Source organism: Trichosurus vulpecula, chromosome 2 (assembly GCF_011100635.1).
Source record: "Trichosurus vulpecula isolate mTriVul1 chromosome 2, mTriVul1.pri, whole genome shotgun sequence".
NCBI classification, from domain to species: domain Eukaryota; kingdom Metazoa; phylum Chordata; class Mammalia; order Diprotodontia; family Phalangeridae; genus Trichosurus; species Trichosurus vulpecula.
In genome coordinates this window covers 165,561,667-165,572,201 of record NC_050574.1, presented here as the reverse complement: position 1 = coordinate 165,572,201, position 10,535 = coordinate 165,561,667, and positions in this window count along the sequence as shown.

Sequence of the window (10,535 nt, the reverse complement as noted above, 5' to 3'; positions counted from 1 at the left end):
TTACTTTTGAAGTCTTATTAGCTGTGTGTCCTTGGGCAAGTCAGTTAACCTCTTTTAGGTGTTCTCCTGTTTAAAATGAGGCAATTGGGTTCTAAAGGTCCCTTCGAGCATTAAATCTGTGACACTTTGACTAGCAGCCAGTTGGCTCAGTGGATAGTGTTAGGCCTGGAGTGAAGAAGACCTCATTAAAATCTGGCCTCAGATACTTACTAGGTTTGTGACCCTGGGCTAGTGGTCACTTAACCTCTTTTTGCCTCAGCTTCCTCAAGTATAAAAGGGAGATGATCATAGCATCTGCCTCACAGGATTGTTGTGAGAATCAAATGAGATGAGGTTTATAAAAGCACTTAGCACATTAACTGGAAAGAGGAGGTGCTTAATAAATAATTATTTCTTCTTTATTCCCTTACGCTTCTACGATCTTTACTGACTCACTGTACCATGTTCCAGTTTTCCTGTTCTCCTGCCTTCCTTCTTGCATAACCTCTTTTCTTTATGGTGCATGGTAGTGTTTTCCCCAGCAATTCAAGTGCTTAGTATTTATGTGTGCATATATGCTCTGGTTTTAGAAAAGCCTGAATCAGAAAATCTAAAGTCATATGATTAAAGGATAATAATTTATATTTTAGAAGAGACTGTCCAGGAGTATATTTAAAATATGATTCAGTCTTTAAAACTTTAAACTTATATGACCTTTCAAGGACATGCCTATTTTATAAAACGATGGATGCTTATATATGTATGTGTGTATATGCATATATATATGTGTGTATGTGTGTATATATATGTATATATCAAAAGAGGGAGTCAACTCTGCATGGTTGTTGTTGGTTGTTTCTGTGGTTACATATTGTGGAAGTGAATTTATATGTGTGCCTTCCAGACCACATCTGGGGTATTGCGTTTATCTGGGTGCAAATTCTAGGAAAGATGTTGACATCCACCTACTACATGATGTCGCTGGAAGAGTGCAGCCAAGCTGGTGAAGCAGCTATATAGTTCATGCCATCTTAGGATCATTTGAAGAAACTAAGGTTGTTTAGCTTAGGGAAGAGAAGAGGCATGGAAATGATAGCTGCTTTCAGATATTTAAAGGGAAAGGAACCTTAATACACATTTGCCGAATTTAACTGTCAAAATTGTTCTGTGAGTGCCCAAAAGGACAAAATTAGGACCAATTGGTAGAAGTTCTAGGGAGGTAGATTTTGACTTAACAAAGAAAAAAAAATTCCCAACAATTAGAGCTAATTGTATATATCTCATTACTGGAGGTGTTCAAGCAGAAATTGGGTGATCACTTGTTGGTGATGATGTATAGGAGATTCATGTTTAAGGTAGAGAGGTTCCTTCTTAATTCTTAAATGCTATAATTTAATGTAATTATTAGTGCTATATCTTCTTCTTTCTTCCCTTATTCCTGCCCTGGCCCTAACCTCTGGGCCCCTCAGTTAGTCTGTTAGTTTACTAAAGGCAGAGAATGCTACATCCCTTTTTTCTTCCTGTAGTATTTAGACCAATGCTTACACATGGATATCCCATCAGTGAAGTTGATTTAATTATATTATTCCATTTCTGAGATTGAGGGAGTGTTTAAAATATTTTCCCTCTTCCTCCTCCATTTGCCTCCCTTTCCCATTTATTTTAACCCATAATCAGACCCTTTGTCAGAATAACAATAAAAATTCATGTTTACATAGCTCTTTAAGGTTTACAAAGCACTTTCTCCTCACAACAACTCTGGGCTAGGTAGTACAAATGTTAACTATTTTACAGATGAAGAAGCTAAGGCTCAGAAGGTGGAGAGGATGGTTCAGGCCAAAGGGGAGGGAGAAAAGTGTGTGTTGTTATTAAGGGAAAGCAGCCTAAGAAGAAGAAACAGCATGGTCCTATTGGTCCATTCTTCATGGTTTCCCAAACCCTAACCTGTCAGAACTCTCCCTAGAGGAGAGCTTCTTGACCTTTTCCAAGTCATGGACCGCTTTAAGGCACGATGGTGAGGCCCATGCACACCTTCTCAGAATAACATTTTGTTATCTACATTCATAATTGAAGGATATGCTTAATTTCACTTAGAGGTTAGTGAAAATAAAGAAGTTATTTTTTTTCCCATCCAAGTTCAATGACCCCCACCCCTTGAAACCTATTCCATAGATCCCCAGTTAAGGATGCTTGCCTTAGAAAATCCAGGAGGATGCAAGAGCAGGGCAGGCAAGACCCGAAAACAATAGGGTACATGTAGATATTCCTGCCCTGGAACTTGGTGGGAGTGGAATTAAAGTTCTGCCTGAGCCCCCTTTCAGCAGTCAGGAAGCTATTACCATCTGTCCATCAGCAGCCACCGAGGCCCTAGGAATGGTAGCTCTTGCTCAATTTAAGGGGTGGAGCATGGGGAAGGGTCCCCACTTTGATCTGAGCAGCAGGGGTCAGGAAAGGAGCAGGACACTGGGGCCAAGGGGAGGGGGTTCTGGAGACAATCTCCTCTTCCATCTCAGACCTCTGATGGGGGAGACGCCAGTTTGTCTTCCTCACCCCTTTTATCTTCCTGTCTTTTCTGGCCAGTTTTCCCTCAGTCCCAGCCTCTGGGCCCCACCAAGTACACCAGCCTTACCCCTTGTCTAGCTGCTCCAACCTACTTCCAGGCTGCCTTCCCCATCACCTTCTCTTTCCAGGGACATCACTGCCCTGAGCCTGGTTCTGACGACAGCTGGAGCTCTAGGGAAAGGGAGGGGAGGTTTGGAGAGTAGAGAGACTGGTGATCAATGGAGATGGGGGTGGAGTGAAGAGAGGGAGCTGAGACTGGGGCTGGAGCCGAGGCCCGAAGATAGTTCTTCCTCATTTTTCAGTTGATTTTAGGGAGCTTTATAATGATTATATAACACCCTATACGGACATTTAGTGATGGGAGAAAACACACAGAGACCAAGGGAGAAGACAAAAGGATCGAGAGTAAGGGAAAGCCAGTGTGAGAGCCCCTTGCTGTGGGGAGCCCCCCTGCTAGATGCCTTCCCTGCTGGCATCCTCAGTGTTCCACATTCTTCCCCTTCATACACCGGGGCCTCTCTGCATCCAGGACCCTGAACGGCTGCCAGCTCAGCTCAGCCCAGCCATGAGTCTGGCCTTTTTCCTGTCTAGAGTTACAGAATTTTCCAGAAGAGTTTTCTTCTGGAGTTATAAACCAGGTTTGCCCTGCACGCACCTACTTCCTCCACCTCCTCCCCTCTCCTCTTCCTCACATGTGTTCCCCACCCCCCACCCTACCCCTTACACTGAGATGTCAAGCAAAAGTACAAAGGAAGACCAAGACTCTCAGAGGGCCAGTCAGGGCCTTAAAGTCCTGCCCTGGAAATGAGAAGTGGAGGAGGCTTTCTGGTATTAGCTCAGATGTCTTATGTTCCAGGTATCTTAAAGCCCAGTAAAGTACTAGAGTGATTTCCCCTGTGCCTCTGTTCCCTTCTGTGGACCCAGTATTGGGTGAGACAGCTAGGACAAGACCCTATGTCTGGGAAAGGCAAAGGAGAGGAAGAGAAAGGGGTGAAAAATTCTCTCATTTTACAGATGGGGAGACTGAGGTCAAGGTCTCAGCTTAAGGAGCTCTGCAGTGGTTAAGAGGCTGAGGAGCTAAAGTAGGGAGTCTCTCATCCTTCTGGCCTACAGAGTTCTTCTGGGTGTAGGATGGAGATTCCTGTCCCCTAAATGCATTGTCTATCACAACTGGTCTTAGAGCAAGGATTCAGGAGACAATGCAGGCCTCCCACCAAAACGTCCCCTTTGCAAAAGGAAGTCTCCAGTATTGATCAGGGACTTGGGGAAGGGGAAGGAAGGGATTGAGAAGAAAAGAGATAGGAGGTCATTGGTTGGTTACTGTTCTAAGAGTCTTAGATTTAGAGCTGGAAGGGACTTTGGAGGCCATTTAATCTAGCCTTCTCATTTTACAGATGGGGAAACTGAGACTTAAAGGGATGTGACTTGACAGAAGTCACACAGCCAATAAATGACAGAGCTAGGATTCGAACCCAGGACCTCTGGGCAGCTAGGTGGTGCAGAGTCAGAAAGATCTGAGGTCAGATATTGCTTTAGACACTAGATGTGTGACCCTGAGCAAGTCACTTAATGCTGCCTCATTTTCCTCAGCTGTAAAATGGGGATAATAGCACCCTGGGTTATCATGAAGATCAGACGAGATGCTTAGCACGATGTTTGGCACATAGTAGGTGGTTCATAATTCCCCCTTTCTTCCAAATCCAGTATTCTTTACACCTTCCTGCCTTCTTCACCCAACAGCTCCATGGGGGGAGGGGGTGTAAATCCAATGTGGGAAGTTTTTGGACTTATTGTCCCAGTTTGAGAGTAACCGACAGGGAGAAATCTTGACTCTTTGTGTCAGCTCTGCTGCCCATTGGATGGGATCACAGGGCTAAAGAAGAGTGTTGGCCCTGTGTCCATATCCGTGTCTCAAGGGGAAGAGGGAGACCACATCAGTAGCTCCCTTTCTTCCTCCTCCTCCCTCCAAACAAGGCCCATCGCTGCCTGGCATCACTCATCCCGGGGCAATTTATCTGCCATCAGGGGCTGTTATCTGGCTTAGGGGAAGGGGAATTGAGGGGGAATGGAGAGGTCAGAGTTGGAAGGACAGTTGAGAGAGGGAATTGGGGGTTATAGGAGGGTGGGGGAGAGAGAAACACAGGTGTCTTTGTTTCTCAAGGGCAGGCTGATAGAGAAACCACCTCTCTGCCCTGCCTGGTCAGCAGCTTCAGGCAAGCTCTTTACTTAGGCCCTGCCCCTGCCCCTGCCCCATGCCCTCCCCCAAGCACCTGCAGGCAGCTCAGTGTCTGGAGAACTGAATTAAGTTGTCCTCACCTCTCCCAATACTAATAAGGCCCCCAGGGCCTGTGACAAGAGCTGTCAGTGCTGCTATCAGCTCTAGCAATCTATTGGAGAGGCCAAGCAGCTCAGGACACCTGGGAGAGATGCCAGATAAAAAGAGAAGGGATCTGGGGGCTCCTTAGGAGAATGAAAGAAAACCAATTTAGAGTGCAGGAGCAAGGGACAGAGAACTTAGTCTTTATAGGGAGGCTCCTCATGAGAAGCATGACACCTGAATTCTCTTCTTGCTATTGATTGATTATGGTCAGTTGTGTCTCCTTCCTGACAGCAGGACTGGGAAGACAAGATGGTGCCTTGAGACCATTTGGGACTAAATAGATGGAAGTAAGTGCCAGGGATTCTGGCCTAGTGCCTCCTCGTCCCTGCCCACTCATCTGAAACCCTCATCTGGTATAATGCCAACCCATGCAATGTTTGCCAGGAGGTCAGTTTCCCAGTCTGATATGCCAGGGACTACATAGGAATTCAGTCCAGCTGGTGGGAGCCATTCCCATGGATGGGGTGAACCAGGTGGCTTTCACTAGGGAACTTGCTAGTATTACAGGGGGATCTTAGCCCCTGTGGAGAATGCTGGGAGCCAAAACTGTTGCCAACGTGAGCCTCATCCTTCTTTTCCTCATTCTCCACTGCCATCTAGAGATGGGCAAGGGAACAGTTCAGCCCTGCAGACCCATCCCCAAGTGCTCTTGAGACTTTCTCCATCAAAGATCTCTGCTTCAGGAAACTGCCTGACAAAGACAGTGAACCCAGGCATGGGCCATTGAACTGACTTCATTGAGCCCAACCCAGCCGACTTCAAAACCATGAAGCCGGGTAATAGCAGAAGCCTGACAGCTGCAGCAGCTGTATTCAGCCTCTCTCCCCAAAGTGCATATTTATTAGCATTATATGGGCATTATCTCAGCAGTAAAACGGCACATCTGGAACTGTTCTCTGACTCCTTTAATTGCCTCATTATTTTCCCAAAGAACAGCCCCCTATCACCCCCTTCCCCTTGGGCCCCTAGGGACTGTCCAGAAGTCAGCCTGAATCCCTTACCCCTGGTCGTGGATCCAGACACTCGACACTGAGGTGGTAAAGAAAGGCTTTATTTTTCTGGCATTGCAATCCCTCAATAGGGGTTCAGAGCTCTGAAATGGATCTTCTTTTGCCCCCGTAAGCTTCTGCGCCTTAAGAAGGGTCAAAACCCAAAGAGGAAGACAACAGGAGAGTTTTCCCTGCATTGGGGTGTGATGCAATGCAGACTTTTCTCCAGGGCATTCTATCAGCCAATCAATAGGTATTAGATGGACATTGAAGAGAGGCAAATTTAGACATGATATTAGGAAAGACTTCCTAACAATTAGAGCCGTACAAAAATGAAATAGTCTCCCTCAGGTTTCCCTCATTGAAAGCAGTTGAGTAGAGAGACTGGACACTACTTCAGAGATGCTCTAGAGGGGATTTTGGGTCCTGTATATATATGTTGAATTAAATGACCTAGAAGTCCGTTCCAATGAGTGGAAGGCACAACTCCTCTTTCCAAAAGGAGGTTGGAGGTTAGGCTGCAGGCAAGTATGGGATGAGATAGGAGACACACAGTCAAATGGGAGGCCCCACTTTAATATTCCTCTTCCCTTGGAAGGGTGGAGATTGGGCAGGAAAGAGCACAGCAGGGGTTAGAAATCAGACCTGCAAGGCAAGAGAAAGAAGTCTTGTTCAGCACCAGCTTTCCCTCTTCCCTCAAGGGACAGGCACAGGAGATGGAAGACCTGAGGTCAAAGGGAAGGTTGCCTCTCTTTGTACCAGAGGTTCTCTGCATCCTAGATGGGAGATCAAGTTGGCATCAGGAGGTAAAGTTGCCTTGTGCTGGCACAGATGGAAGTTGTTGCTTTGTGGCAAATGAAAGACTAAAGCCAACCCCTTGCTGCCTTCCCTCAAGGGATCTAGCAGGAGATGGAAGGTACAAGGCATGAAGTCAGAGGAAGGATCGTACCCTTCATACCTGAGTGATTCGGAACCCCAGCAAGTCATCATCCAAATCCCTTTCCTCACCCCACCCCACCCCCCACCCAGTTCCTTATTCCTATCCCCCTCAACCCTTCCACTTCAAAGTTTTAACCAGATACCATCTAGCCCTTCCACTGTGCTCCATGGAATGCCTGTTCCATAGGCAACAAACTTCTCTTCATTCTAAATCTTTTCCTCTCTCTCTCATTCCATGTACTAGCTATTACTGAAATCTGGCTCCCCCTTGATGACGCAGCTTCCCTGGATACCCTTTCCAGTAGCTGCATGTCCACTTATTCCCCTTGGCTCCCTGGTCGAGGCAGGAGAATTGGAATACTTTTGTTCCTCATTGCCATTTCCAGGTTCTTCCTCTACCTCCATCATTTAGAAACCTCTCTTCCTTTGAGGTTCCTGCTATTCAAATCTACCAACCAATCAAAATCCTTGTCTGTTGTCTACAGACCTCCAGGTCACTCCCTTTCCTTCCTCAATGATTTTGGTCCATGACTCAAAATTTTTCTCTTTTCCTCATCTTCCCTGATATTAGAGCAGCACATGTATTGACTCTCCCTAACCACTCATTCGCTCAACCTACTCATTTCCCATCACCTATTCTTCCACCCCCATTTCAGCCATGCACAGAAATGGTCATATCCTTGATCTTGCCATCACCCACAAGAATTCCAAATTCTCTCATCCAACCATAACCTATTGGTTTTCATCTCTCCCTCTATCTTCCCTTACAAAACCCTGCTTTTCATTGACACCATGAGCTTCAGTCCCTTGACCTCTCAATTCTCTTCCTGGCCATTTACCCCGCATTGGCCACTCTCCTCTTTTTCCCCATCTTGATCTTTAATTCAACTCTACACTATCTTCTTGTGTTGAATCTCTAGCCCCCTTAACACTTTGCCAGTCACACACAGCCAAGCCTCAGCCTTGAATCACTTCCATCGTATACTTCCTTTGCTCCTACATCCATGCTGCTAAATGAAAGTGGAGAAAAACATGCAACTCTTCTAACTGGGTGTACTACAAATATATGTTACACAACCTCAGTTGGGCCCTCATCACTGCTGGCATTCCTCCTATACCTTCCTTACCAACTCACTACCCCACTTTACAGCAGCATCCTAAAACCTCCTGTGCCTCCCCCTTTCTCCCACTCTCTTAGCTGAGAATCTTGCCTCATATTTTACAGAAAAAATTGAGGCCATTTGCCGTAAGCTCCCTCTTCTCCATTTCCAATCACTCAGATGCCTTCTGCCACTTTCTCCTCTTTCACCTCTGTCTCACATGATGTCTCACACCTTACCAAGGCTAACCCCTCTGCCTACTTAAGCAATCCCATTTCATCCTGTCTCCTCCAAAAGATTGCCCTCCTTTTATCCCTACTCTTTCATTTATTTTCAACTTTTCCCTCTCTACTGCCTCATTCCTTTCTGCTTACAAACATTCCCATGTCTTCCCCATCCTGAAAAAAACCCTCACTTGATTCTTACATCCTCACTATCATCCTATATCTCTTCTGCCCTTTCCAGCTAAGCTCCTCAAAAAGGCCATCTGCAATAGGGTACCTCCACTTTCTCTCCTCACTGTCTTCTTAACCCCTTATGATCTGGTTTCCAACCTTATCATTCTACCAAAACTACTCTCTCCAGTTAACAGTGATTTCTAATTTGACAAATCCAATGGCCTGATTAACTCAATCCTTATGCTCCTTGACCTCTCTGCAGCCTTTGATATTTGATCACCTTCTCTTCTCTTCTTTCTAGGTTTCCAGGACATCACTTCTTCCTGGTTCTCCTCCTACCTGACTGCTCTTTCTCAGTCTCCTTTGCTAGATCCTCTTCCAGATCATACCCTCTAACGATAGTCCGTCAGGGTCTGTCCTGGGCTTTCTTCTCCCTCTCTACTACTTCACTTGGTGACCTCATCAGCTCCCATGGATTTAATTACCAACTCTATGCTCATGATGCTCAAATTCCTGCCCCAATTTCTCTGCTGACCTTGTATCTTTCATCTCCAGCTGCCTTTCAGGCTTCTCAAGTAGGATGTCCAGTTAGATATCTTAAATTTAGCATGTCCAAAACAGAAGTTATCTTTCCCACAAAACCCTCCCCCCTTCCTACTTTCCATATCACTGTAGAGGGCAACACCATCCTCCCAGTCCCTCAGGCTCACAACACCAAGAGTCATCTTGGATTCCTCACTATCTCTTACCCCCATATCTAGTCTGTTGCTGATGCCTTATAATTCACCTTTGCAACATCTTTTATATACACCCCCTTCTTTCCTCTGACACTGCCATCCCTCTGATATAGGCCCTTATTACCTCGTGCAAGGATTATTGTAATAGTCCACTGGTGGATCTGCCTGCCTTAAGTCTCTCTCCATTCCAGTCCATCCTCCATTCAGCCACTGAAGTGATTTTCCTAAAGCTTAGATCTGATCATGTCCCCCTCTCCACCTTCTGCCCACCCCCACGCCCCTCAATAAACTCCAGTGGCTTCCTATTTCCTCCAGATCAAATAGAAAATGCTCATTTTGACATTCAAAGAAAGTCCTTCATAACCTAGCCCCCTCCTGCCTTTCCCATGCTCTCACAAAGCCTTACTCCCTGACGTGTACTTTTCAATCCAGTATCACTGGCCTCCTAGTTCTACAGCCAACACACTCTATCTCTTGGCTCCAGGAATTTTCTCTGGCTACCCCCCATGTCTGCATTGTTCTCCCTTCTCATCAACTCCTACTGACTTCCCTGGTTTCCATGTAGCCTTCCCCAATCCCTCTTACTTCTAATGTCTTCACTTTGCTAATTATTTCATTTTTATCCTGTATGTAGCTTTTTTATAAATATTTGTTGTCTCTCCCATTAGATTGTGAACTCCTTGTCTTCTGCCTCTTCTTGTATATTCAGCATTTAGCATAGTACCTGGTACATCATAGGCACTTAATGTTTATTGCTTGATTATTGAGTACTGATATTTTTAGCACTGTGCTAGATAATTTGAGAGTTATTAAGAGTTGTGTGAAATAAGGTCCCTGATATCGAGCACCAGTTGAGACAACAAAACCAAACCAATATACACCAAGCAATTACTTTTGCAACTGGTAAACTGAGGATAAGTATAATGAGTTGAGAGACAGGAAAGAAATCCATTTGTGCTAAACTAGTGTGGGAAGGCTCATGAAGAAAGGTAAGACTTGAATTGGGTCTTGATTGAGGAATACAGTTTAGTTAGCCAGAGGTAGTATGTGGGGAAAAGAGGAGAAAGAAATAGCTTGAGCAAAGGCATGTGCCCTTGTGGCAATGTGGATGGTTTGAGGATGCAGTAGCAGGGGAAACCTTCTGACTAGAACAGGCAATATATGTTGGGGGGAGTGATTGATAATAATAATACCAATTCACATTTAAAGAATGTTTCGAAGTTTACACAGAACTTTCCTGACAATAATCTTGTCAGGTAGATAGGACATCCCAGTGAGGTTGATCAATGAATTTCCCTTGACATATGTATCTAACCTGCTAATTAAAAACAAACAAACAAACCTTCATCTGCATATTTACACATATCTGCATGTGTGGGGCAGGCTTGCTGTTTATCTGATACCATAATGCCCAGAAATTTAGCAATTTTCTACTCATACCCAAATACTCT